The sequence below is a fragment of the Danio aesculapii genome, chromosome 24 (assembly GCF_903798145.1).
Source record: "Danio aesculapii chromosome 24, fDanAes4.1, whole genome shotgun sequence".
NCBI lineage: Eukaryota > Metazoa > Chordata > Actinopteri > Cypriniformes > Danionidae > Danio > Danio aesculapii.
In genome coordinates this window covers 5,239,831-5,253,413 of record NC_079458.1, presented here as the reverse complement: position 1 = coordinate 5,253,413, position 13,583 = coordinate 5,239,831, and the positions used below count along the sequence as shown (strand labels likewise).

The following is a 13,583-nucleotide window of genomic DNA, read 5'->3' as shown; positions in this document are numbered from 1 at the left end:
AAAGTATAAAAAAACAAATATATACAAATGTGTATATATATATATATATATATATATATATATATATATATATATATATATATATATATATATATATGTATATATATATATGTATATATATATATGTATATATGTATGTGTGTATATGTATGTATATGTATATATATATATATATGTGTGTGTGTATATATATATATATGTATTTATGTATATATATATATATATATATATATATATGTATATATATGTATATATGTATATGTATATATATATATATATATATATATATATATGTATATATATATATATATATGTATGTATGTATATGTGACCTTGAGCTTTGAAAATACACTATAAATGTAATATTTATTTGTTTGTGTATCCTTTCTAATAGATATTTCATTAGATAATTAAAAATATATTTTTTATATATAAACTTTTTTTGTTATTTTATTAATTTAAAATATTTTAATAGTGACCTTGGGACCTTGATTTGGAAAGGCAATGTTTTGTATAAATATATATATAAACAATATGAAATTAATATATAATATACTAATGTGTAATAGTGCTATAGAACGATTAATCACATTTAAGGTAAAAGTTCCATTCACATAATATATACATAAGTACTGTGTATATATTTATACATTTATGTATACACTCATACTGTATCTGCAAACTACCAAATGTAAAAAGATTTTTTTTTCATGTATACAGATTTAATGTATTAAATATATTAAGTTGTGTACAAAACAAATGTTATAGATTAGAATTTATTTAGTATTTGTGACCCTGGACCTCAAAACAATCATTTATGTCTTTTTTTTAAACACAGAAATAAATTAAGATTCATACGTCATCTAAAATATGAATAAATAAGCATCTTTATATATATATATATATATATATATATATATATATATATATATATATATATATATATATATATATATATATATATATATATATATATATATATATGTATATATATATATGTATATATGTATATATATATATATATATATATATATATATGTATGTGTGTGTGTGGTTTGTTAGGACAGGACAATATTTGGCCGAAAAATAAAACTATTTGAAATTTTGAGTACAGAGAAATTCACATCTGAAATTTATAAATCATTTTTGTCTAAATGAAGTGCTTAGAAATGCATATTACTAATAAAAAAATAAGTTTTGATATATTTACAAGATCTTTACTTAATATCTTAATGATGTTTGGCATAAAAGAACAATCTATTAATATATTACAATACCATTACAATATATTAATATATACCCTGCAACATAAAACTTTTTTTTTTTTTGCTTTGTTTATCACATGATGAGGTTTTAGAACAAATGGTAAAATCATTTCAATAGCTATTAACAATCCTTCAACGATGTCTCCCAAAGACTACTGTGTTTTCTCCAACAATCTCCTGTCTAGAAAGGCTCTTCAGCTTCTGTCTTATTACTGTATGTCGTCCAGTGTTTCTCTACCTTTTACCCTGCTTTTCTACCACTGGTTAACTGAAACACTCCGTCGCAAAATCCCCACATCACCACCCAAAAATACAACAAGTGTTTTCTTCAACCAGTGGCAATGTTTTGGACATATATGTTATTTAAAATCTCTTCAAAAATACAATGTATGACGAATTTCATAACTCTCATTTTTCTGTTTTGTCCTGTCTTGTGTGTGTCTGTGTCTGTTTGTCCTTTACGTGTCTCTTCACCTTTTAATTACATATCTATACCATGTATACTTCTACATATTTCGTTCAATTACCCATAATTCATCATTTAACCCAAACACGTAACAAAACAAATGTATCAATTCACTCCCATCGTCCATTATATTTAATCCAAAAATTTGTTTTATACTATCACTACCGTGGTAAAAAAAAGCCACGGGTTATGAGAAATCACGCAGCCTGAACAACATATCAGGAATGGCGGGGTCGTCCCTGCGTTTGACCCCGATCACCAGCACGCCCTTTGACCCCTACGAGGCCCCGGGACCCCTCCGCCGCTGCCGCTCCCCCATTCCCTCCATTTTGTAGCAGAAAAATCGCAAGTGACAGAACGACTCAGGAAAGGAGGAGAGAAAGGCAGGATCGCCTCATGCTAGCATTCGTAGCAATAACACTGAGAAATCGTGAACGCGTCAGTAGATACTCGCCCATCAGAAGCTAGAAGTTAGTGTACGGACTGGACTTTAATCCAGAGGACTTTTTTTGAGAATGGGAGTAAATGCTTTGTTTGTTTTCCCCATTGCTTTCTTGCTCGGATTTGAAATATATAAAGGAGAATCGATGATGGTGTTTTTCATTCGGATACACTTGCTGCTTTCATTTTTGTTTTGAAAAACGTTTAAAATAAGGGTATGTTTACATTACGCCATCGTCTACTTAAAACTGAAAACGTTTTAGCCATTTTTTACATAATAATGGCTTTTGTGTTTGCCGATATTATCGTTAAATGTTTTGTTTCTATTAAGTTGCATAATAATGGCTTTCGTGTTTTGCGAATATAATCGTTAAATGTTTAGTTTCTATTGAGTCACAAAAAAATGGCTTTCGTGTTTTGCCGATATAATTGTTAAATGTTTCGTTTCTATTAAATTGCTAAAAAAATGGCTTTTGTGTTTGCCGATATTATCGTTAAATGTTTCTTTTCTATTAAGTTGCATAATAATGGCTTTCGTGTTTTGCGAATATAAACATTAAATGTTTAGTTTCTATTAAGTTGCATAAAAATGGCTTTCGTGTTTTGCCGATATAATTGTTAAATGTTTCTTTTCTATTAAGTTACATAAAAATGGCTTTCGTGTTTTGCCGATATAATTGTTAAATGTTTCTTTTCTATTAAGTTACATAATAATGGCTTTCGTGTTTTGCCGATATAATTGTTAAATGTTTCTTTTCTATTAAGTTACATAAAAATGGCTTTCGTGTTTTGCCGATATTATCGTTAAAGGTTTTTTTTCTATTAAGTTGCATAATAATGGCCTTTGTGTTTTGCGAATATAATTGTTAAATGTTTAGTTTCTGTAAAGTTGCATAATAATGGCTTTCATGTTTAGTTTTTATTAAGTTGCATAATAATGGCTTTCATGTTTTGCGGATATTATCGTTAAATGTTTAGTTTTTATTAAGTTGCATAATAATGGCTTTTATGTTTTGCGGATATTATCGTTAAATGTTTCTTTTCTATTAAGTTGCATAATAATGGCTTTCGTGTTTTGCGAATATAAACATTAAATGTTTAGTTTCTATTAAGTTGCATAAAAATGGCTTTCGTGTTTTGCCGATATAATTGTTAAATGTTTCTTTTCTATTAAGTTACATAAAAATGGCTTTCGTGTTTTGCCGATATAATTGTTAAATGTTTCTTTTCTATTAAGTTGCATAATAATGGCTTTCGTGTTTTGCCGATATAATTGTTAAATGTTTCTTTTCTATTAAGTTACATAAAAATGGCTTTCGTGTTTTGCCGATATTATCGTTAAAGGTTTTTTTTCTATTAAGTTGCATAATAATGGCCTTTGTGTTTTGCGAATATAATTGTTAAATGTTTAGTTTCTGTAAAGTTGCATAATAATGGCTTTCATGTTTAGTTTTTATTAAGTTGCATAATAATGGCTTTCTTGTTTTGCGGATATTATCGTTAAATGTTTAGTTTTTATTAAGTTGCATAATAATGGCTTTTATGTTTTGCGGATATTATCGTTAAATGTTTAGTTTTTATTAAGTTGCATAATAATGGCTTTCATGTTTTGCGGATATTATCGTTAAATGTTTAGTTTTTATTAAGTTGCATAATAATGGCTTTCATGTTTTGCGGATATTATCGTTAAATGTTTAGTTTTTATTAAGTTGCATAATAATGCCTTTCTCTGTTTTGCGGATATTATCGTTAAATGTTTCGTTTTTACTAAGTTGCATAATAATGGCTTTCGTGTTTTGCGAATATAAACATTAAATGTTTAGTTTCTATTAAGTTGCATAAAAATGGCTTTCGTGTTTTGCCGATATAATTGTTAAATGTTTCTTTTCTATTAAGTTACATAAAAATGGCTTTCGTGTTTTGCCGATATAATTGTTAAATGTTTCTTTTCTATTAAGTTACATAATAATGGCTTTCGTGTTTTGCCGATATAATTGTTAAATGTTTCTTTTCTATTAAGTTACATAAAAATGGCTTTCGTGTTTTGCCGATATTATCGTTAAAGGTTTTTTTTCTATTAAGTTGCATAATAATGGCCTTTGTGTTTTGCGAATATAATTGTTAAATGTTTAGTTTCTGTAAAGTTGCATAATAATGGCTTTCATGTTTAGTTTTTATTAAGTTGCATAATAATGGCTTTCATGTTTTGCGGATATTATCGTTAAATGTTTAGTTTTTATTAAGTTGCATAATAATGGCTTTCATGTTTTGCGGATATTATCGTTAAATGTTTCGTTTTTATTAAGTTGCATAATAATGGCTTTCATGTTTGCGGATATTATCGTTAAATGTTTCGTTTTTATTAAGTTGCATAATAATGGCTTTCTTGTTTTGCGGATATTATCGTTAAATGTTTCGTTTTTATTAAGTTGCATAATAATGGCTTTCATGTTTGCGGATATTATCGTTAAATGTTTCGTTTTTATTAAGTTGCATAATAATGGCTTTCATGTTTTGTGGATATTATCGTTAAATGTTTAGTTTTTATTAAGTTGTGATTTTTTTCATTTTTTATTATTTAATAAAAGTTGTTATTATTATTATTATTATTATTATTATTATTAGTATTATTAAATATAAAAACATTTTTATTTCATTACTTTATTACAATTTAGAAAATGCCAGTCATCATGTTTTTTTTCATTTAATATAAAAATCAAGTTCTACCTTTTACTTTTTAATTTTATGCAGCACTTTTATTATGATAAAGAATTATTAGGGAAATTTCAAAGCGCAAGTTTTGGAAAATTATATTGATCTTTGTGTATATACAAGAATGTCATTTCGTGAAAGTGTCGACATCTTGCACATGTATGTTACATGTTCACTCTGTAGTCTTGAGCAAGTATTTTAACAACATAAACAACAAAATGTCTTTATAAACCAACAGACATCGCCACCTACTGGCCTGACATAATACAGCGTTTTGAGTCATTTTAGTGAATCAAATCAGTTCGATATGGAAAACATCAAATCGCATAATAAAAACGTATCCATTTTTAAGTACATTGTTGTGTGTAAACATACCCTAAGATGGCATTACTGTGAATAAATGTGATTTACGCAGCAGGATTTTTAATGCAAGAATAATGTACATATGCAATCATTAATCTAATGGAAACACACATAAAATGAAGTGTATCACGCACACATGTATAGACTATGTTTATTTGTTTGTATTCCTCGGACTGGACTCATTTAAAAGTGCAAGTCTTTGATGGGTGAAAAAAAAAAATCACACTTTTTTTGCATTTTTTTTAGCATCATGGTCATACTTATTTCTTTGTTTGCGTACTCATAATAACACGTTGCCAGATTTCACCCCCTTGCAATCCAAAAACTGTATAAAAAAAGTGGAAAAGTACATTTAATGAGTTTGCCATTGTACAGTGTTTGTGATGTTTTAGTGTTAGATTTGAAAAGGATGGAGTATTGTGCAAACTTAATTAAAAAATGCTCATTCACACATATATATAATTATGTATATGCAAATCATGTGCAATATTCCACACTAATTCATAATGCTGCAAACATGCGCACATGTGGTGTTATTAATTTAGGATTCATCTAAAGGAGAGGCGAAAGAAGGAAGGTTATGTGATGATTTAAGAGCATTTCTCGTTTGTCTATCGATGTTGCTGTCCTGCTGTTGTTTAATTATTATTATTATTATCATATTTTGAATGTTTTCAAAGACCAATTGTTTTTGTTTTCAAAAACATTACACTACAGTTTCATTTGTATATGATATATACGTTAAGTGTTACTGTGTTTCTTTTTTGGATAAATAGAAATAGACTCAAAGTATATGTATTCAGGTCGAGGTGACCAAGTGCTTCCAGAATCAAGAACAAAAGAGACGATATTAAGAAAACAAGCCATTTCTGAGAAAATAGTAGCAAAAAATAAGGGAAAAATAATAATATGTTGCAATAATTGCAAAGTTGTAGTTTATAGGAAACTGTGTGTTATCTAGTTTTTAATCATTACGTGTGATTTAGTTTCCCAATGGAGAACAACCCACTGCTGAGACAGTAAATATATCAGTAAGGAGCCATATTGTTTTAAACATGGTTCCTCTATCATGCAATCCTGGATCCTACAATGTGTTCAAGTGTCGTGCGAGATTCATTTCTCCTGCAGAGAAAAACCCTGCGTGTTTCGTTCAATTTGTGTTAAACTACACTCAAAAAAATGCTAGGTTTTGTTAAACAAATGTTGGGTCAAATATTGATAAACCCAATGTTGGGTTAATTTTGTTTAATTCAATATAAATTAATTTTGTATCCATATTGAGCCTGTGTTGGATCAGCACACCATTAAGAAGACAAAAAAAACATATATTTTAGATTTTATTTTGTTTATTTATTTTTTGTTCTTGCTGACAGATTCAGAAGTATAATAGAATAGTAGAATATACAGTTGAAGTCAGAATTATTAGCCCCCTCTTTATTTCTTTCCCCAATTTCTGTTTAACAGAGAAGATTTTTCAACACATTTCTAATTATAATAGTTTTAATAACTCATTTCTAATAACTGATTTATTTTACCTTCGCCATGATGACAGTAAATAATATTTGACTAGATATTCTTCAATACACTTTTATACAGCTTAAAGTGACATTTAAAGGCTTAACTAGGTTAATTAGGTTAACTAGGCAGGTTAGGGTAATTAGGCAAGTTATTGTATAATGATGGTTTGTTCTGTAGACTATTGAAACATATATAGCTTAAAGGGGTTAAACTTAAAGTGGTTTATATAATTTAAAGGGGTTTTTCTCCAGCGCATTGTGTTCTGCGTCCTGTTAGGCTGTAGATTATTGTCTATCAATTCAGCATTCAGCTTGCCAAATTAACATAAATCTTCGATCACTAGCTGTGTGAGTTTCAACAAGGATGCAAAAAGGGTTTTAACTGTTCGCAGCAAGACCATCGTAAAAGAGGTCGCACACCAGATGCGCCGTGCCACGGCGCACCATGCAAACATAGGTTTATATCAGGGTATGCACTGAATAATTTAATTTTATCATGTGTCATGTGTGCGGTGCATCCGGTGTGCAACCCCCTTAAGAACAGGGTCTGCTTTAGCTTTGTGGATCAGTGACTGAAGAATAAAAGAACATTACGCTGATGCCAACATTATCCGCACAAAAGTTAGAAAGCTTTATGAACCGTTTGCTGACAGCGATGAATGTTTGCGCCTGACAACAGGTTTTGATCTTTGATTTCGTTCTATAATACTGGACTTATTTTCTCTATGAAGGTTTGAACTTTGAGAGTGTTTAAACGAGAGAGAAAAGTGTGGAAATGTTAATGCCTGTCTGAGAAAAGTGGATAACGTGTGTAGCGAGGGGTCTTACAGCTGTAAAACATATTAAAAAAAAAAATAAAGCGGACTACATCACGGATTTCGCCTATTGTGGGTTAGAACGAAACACCCACAAATTACGAGGGACCACTGTATAAATATATATATATATATATATATATATATATATATATATATATATATATATATATATATGTGTGTACATATATATGTGTGTATATATATATATATATATATATATATATATATATATATATATATATATATATATATATATGTGTGCATATATATGTGTGTATATATATATATATATATATATATATATATATATGTGTGTGTGTATATATATTTGTGTATATGTGTATATATATATATATATATATATATATATATATATATATATATATATATATATATATATATATATGTATATATATATATATTTATGTATGTATGTATATTTATGTATGTATGTATATATTTTTGCTTGGTGAGCATAAAACTTTCAGAAATGTTTACTGATGTAATCAGCCCCACAATGTTGATTGTATATTGTATGCAATATCATTGACTAATTTTTCAGACTAAAACAACTCTGTCAATGCAATACCCACAAACATATCAAATATACAGTTGAAGTCAGAATTATTAGCCCCTCTTTGATTTTTTTATTTCTTCTTTTTAATATGTTTCCAAAATTATGATTAACAAAGCAAGGAAATTTTCACAGTATATCTGATAATATTTTTTCTTCTGGAGAAAGTCTTATTTGTTTAATTTCAACTGGAATAAAAGGTTCTTAATGGTTTTTAGTTTAAAAAAAAACATTTTAAGGTCAATATTATTAGCCTCTTTAAGCTATAAATGTTTTCGATAGTCTACAGACCAAACCATCATTACACAATGACTTGCCTAATTACTTTAACCTGCCTAGTTAACCTATTAACCTAGTTAAATGTCACTTTAAGCTGTATAGAAGTGTCTTGAAAAATATCTAGTCAAATATTATTTACTGTCATCATGGCAAAGATAAAATAAATCAGTTATTAGAAATGAGTTAATAAAACTACTATGTTCAGAAACGTGCTGAAAAAATCTTCTCCACATTAAACAGAACTTGGGGGAAAAAATAAACACGGGGCTAATAATTCATGGGGGGGTATATTACGATACAGTACTGTAATATTCCAATATTCCATATTCGTACAATCTCATCAAATTTAGTACGATTTGCTCATCCTCTAATGATGGTTGGGTTTAGGGGCGGGGTTTGGTGCCACGCCCACTTTTTAAAATCTTACATTTTCATACGACTGAACTTGTCAGAATTAGCCACTTAACCGACAAAACATAAAATAGTTACGTTTCCTCATGAAATCAGGCTGAGTATTCATACAGTGACATTACAAAACCTTCATGAGGACTGAATCTCGCAGGACATCTGCATTAAAATTACTGTATTTTAACACAAATAGCGGACACCAGGCCGCCTCATACACTGTGAAACCAACTGATTAGTCTCCATTAGTGATGGAACTTTAGTGATTAGGTAATTAGCTAAGAAGATTCATCTCTAGATGAAAGATAACCTCGTTCCTCCATTTGTGAGTTGATGTTACTGTTAATATTGTGCTGTTCTTGTAGTATGCAAACTGATTTTTTTCTTCTTGTGTATTCATGTAGCTGTGCCCTATATACAACACTGTCAGGCCACTGAAACACATCCAACATGTTTATATTAAAAAAGCAAGACCCCTCTATGAGGATAATTTAGGCTACGGTGTTGTTGTAGAGACTCATACACTGCTAGCTAGATTTAACTAGCTTCACTTGTTAATGCTACGCTACTATAGGCCCACATCGTAAACTTGATCTGTACAAATCTGTATCTACACGAGTGAATGTCCATTAAACTCATCTCTGCCTTTCTCTTTATGTATGCTGCTTGTTTTTTTAAGAGTTGTATGTGTGTTTTGTTGATATTCATGTATTTGAGAGTTTGTTTACGCGTGTTTGCGTATTGTCTTCAGCCAAATACACTCAAAAAAATGAGGTTTGTTAACTAATTGAAAATTAGCTGAAATAACAATTCTCGAGGGTTTTTTGGGACAACTTAATTGTTTTATGTTTAATCCACTTGAATTTGTAAAATCTAATAAGTTATCTTAATTCCTTTATGTTGTCTTCATCGTGTGGAACGCAGCATGTGTAAAAAATAACACAATGGATTGAGTTATGGTTAATTTTATTGCTTTTTACTATTAATAAAAATATGTACATAAACATAGTGGTTGAGGCATAATTTAATTGACCTGAAATGTTCATTTTGTGTTTAAACATTAGATTTTTATTCCAAACAAAATGTTTAATTATGCAATTATCATTGTCGTTTTTTATTAATAGTTTTAATTAGTGTTTGTTTTTAGGTTTTTTTATTAGAATTTTACTATAGTTTTAATATTTTTGTGGTTTTTATGTATTAAAATGTTTTTTAAAGCTAATTTATAAATGTAATTAAAATATATTTATATATTTGTGATTCACGTTTTTTTCTCTTTTTTATGCTTTTGAATTGCATTATGGGACAATAAACTTTTTCTCCAGCAACTTTTGATGTTGAAAAGTTTGACAATGTGCATTTTATTGACATTTTTAATAGTCTAAAGTGATATATTGTCTGAATTGGTTTTGTAAATTACGGTATAAAAAACCTGGTAATAATCTAGCAGTGCTTTTTGAGTTATTTTACAGACTTATTTCTCTATATTTTTTTTCTTACACATTATATTTGTAACTCACCAGTCTTACTGCACCCAACCCGGTCAGAGCTGGGATCCAACCGGTGATTAATTGTATGGGAGTCGGTTGCTCTAACAACACTGTAAAAAATAAACCCGTCAAATTTACGGTAATAAAATGGCAGCTGTGTGGTTGCCAGTATTTTACCATAAAAAATACGGTACAAATCCGTAAAAGTAATTCCTCATTTTTACAGTAAACTACCGTATTTCATTAATTTATAGATGTAATATGTTTGTATTTTGAATTACCAACATTTACACATCTTTTGTTACACAGTTAGACACGTTAACACAGCCATATGCAGGTGGTGATGAGAAAGTGAAGAAAGTGAAGTGAATCAGTGTGCTCAGTGTCATTCACACAGCTACTAAACACCAGTATGGTAACACGCATACAATTAAAGTTGTGAAATAAACAGTGTTTATCAACATTAGATGTAGCATAAATCTCTAATGTACAAAATGGATGGGGAAACAACTAAAAAGATCCATAATAGCGTCAACGAAAAGCATAAAAAGTGATGCGCCATGCAAGGAATTCTGAGAAAGTCAATTTACGGTTATTCGCCATATTTATTAAGGAAACATACTGTTAACCAGGTCACAGATTTTTACTGTAGCATTTTTACAGTTTTTGGTCGGTTGCTCTATCAAGGAGGCTAAAGACCATGGCTTTTAGTGTCTGTCGCTAAAGTACCTTTTGAGGTCAGAAGAGTGAGGTTTTTGCCTGCACAGCACTTCGTTAGCTGGCCTCCTTTACACTTACTCCCCTAACCCTTACTCCCATCCCAGAAGAGCCCCCACATCTAACCCATCAGTCGTCCTGCACCCAACCCAGTCTGAGCTGGGATCAAACTGGCGGTTTATTGTATGGGAGTCGGATGACCTAATAAAGAGGCTAAAGACCATGGCGTCTGTCGCCTTTTGAGGTTAGAGGAGTGAGGTTTTTATCTGCATTTCACTTCACTAGTCTAGCCTCAGTTACATGCACCCTTCCTAAACCTCACTCCCATCCAACGTTGGCCTTCGTTACACCTTACTTCAAGCTACTAAAATGTCAATAAAAGTCAAATTATAGAGTTGAAGTTTCAACATCAAAAGTTGACAGAGCAGAAATTAACATCCCATAATGCAATTCACAACCGTACATAAACAAAAAATAGCTAAACTATTAGATGATGCATATTTTACCAGTGTATTTACTTGTCAACTAGCTGAAATTAGCTACTTTTTATATTTATTTTATTTCAGTTATGTGCATTTTGTTTCAAGCTAAACTAAATCGGGTACCAAAAACTAGTGTTAGTTTTAGTTGAGTAGAATTTTACCATTTTTCTTTTATAACATTAGAATGAATTATATCTGTTAACTCAATTCTTACAGTACATGCTTAACTTTTTACCAGCCATCCACAGGTAAACCTTCCCCAGCTTTCTACTGTTTTAATCAATAAGTTTCCTTTATGAGTGATAACGTAGTGGTCTTATTATATTTTACAGTGACCTAGAATGTATCTGGGGTGGACTATTCCATTCCTGCTAGATCTAGAAAGCCAATTGGCCACATTTAGTGTCAGCCCTCACTGTTAATCTTCAGGTTAAACACTGTGTTATCATTTAATTGCAATTAGCGCCTGTGCATTTTCTCCGGGACTGGACTTTTTCACCCTTGAGAAGATACATTGCACAGCCGGTGTTCAGTGCATGCGACTTCATCTTGAGATCTGTCTCTCTGTGTGTGTGTATATGTGTGTTTAGAAGAGTTTTAACCATGTTTGTCTTCATTTTTTCCCCATTTTTTGTGTTTCGTAGCTTTGTATTTGTGATTATGTGTATTTTCTGTTAAAGCATTTCTACATCTTAATGGAATAGTTCACACCCAATGAAAGAAGATTCGCAGAATATTGTACTCACCCTCTGGCTCTCCGAGATGTAAATGAGTTTGTTTTTCATCAGAACAGATTCGGAAAGATATTGGCATCACATTGGCAGTGAATTCGGAAAGTAACATCGGTACAGTTTTCCATGGTGTAGTTTCACAGATCAAATCCAAATGAGATAAAAAGATTTTGACACTCAGATTTTGCTCCGGTCGATGACACAAACTTGTAGCCACTTATTACGACAAGGCAATAGCAAGTGGATTTTTTTGAACACCAAAACTGAACTAGAATATAATAATAATAGAAAAAAAATCTTGCTTACTACTTCTTAAGTCAGGGGTCACCAAAATTGTTCCTGCAGGGCCAGTGTCCTGCAGATTTTAGCTCCAATCCTAATCAAACACACCTGAACAAGCTAATCAAGGTCTTACTAGGTATACTTGAAACATCCAGACAGGTGTGTTGAGGCAAGTTGGAGCTAAACCCTGCAGGGACATCGGCCCTCCAGGACCAAGATTGGTGACCCCTGCCTTAAGTTATCAAAAACACATAAAGGTACAAAAACTGTCGCTGAGGTGGTACCTTTACAGAAGATACATTTTGTTCCTAACCAATATGTCTCTCAGCTGGCCTAGGAATGCCTCAGGATCCCCCCCAGAGGAGCTGGAGGAAGTGTCTGGGGGGACGGCGCGGCCTATGCATGCACGCATAGCCCTCGCTGTGGCCGTCGGCGTTGCTGACGCGCACCTCTCAAAAAATGTAACTACACGTCGCTACGACGCATAGTGCAAGCTCTGTGATTGGTCGGCTTGGTAGCGCTGATGAGTGTGGGCGGGACAGAGAGTTGTGCGAGCCCGATGGAGCAATTTTTACAAGTGTGGAGTGCAGTGAAGGAGCGCCGGATGGAAAGTTTTATTTTGTGTTTACCTCATGGTTAACGTTGTTGCACATCCGCTGGTTCCTGCCTCAAAATGAGTGAGTTTGTACCACTTGTACATTAAGGAAGCGTTCAGAAAGAACAAAACACCAGCGAAGAAACTCGACACAGAGGAACATAAACACCTCACGGCCAACTAGTTTCGGAACTGTTATTGCAGAGCAACAGACAGCGCGCAGAAGTATGAATGCACAGCTACACGCGTTGCATGCGCTGTGGGTCACGCCGATCACTTGACGCAGAAGTATAAACTAGGCTTAAGACTGCAGCCCCCGCTACCCGGCCCCGGAAAAGTGGATGAAAATGAATGAATGAACGTTACATATTTGTAATTTTAGGTATTAATATGTACCTTTGAGGACCTGTTAGGAACAAAAATGTACCTTTTGACAAGGTACTGCC

The 13,583-nt window shown here is 31.5% G+C and overlaps 1 protein-coding gene across 2 annotated transcripts in view; it reads left to right on the top strand.

Moving 5' to 3' along the window:
* kcnc3b (potassium voltage-gated channel, Shaw-related subfamily, member 3b) overlaps positions 1 to 13,583 on the top strand; it is a 141,095-nt gene that overhangs the window by 123,929 nt on the left and 3,583 nt on the right. The window lies entirely within an intron of this gene.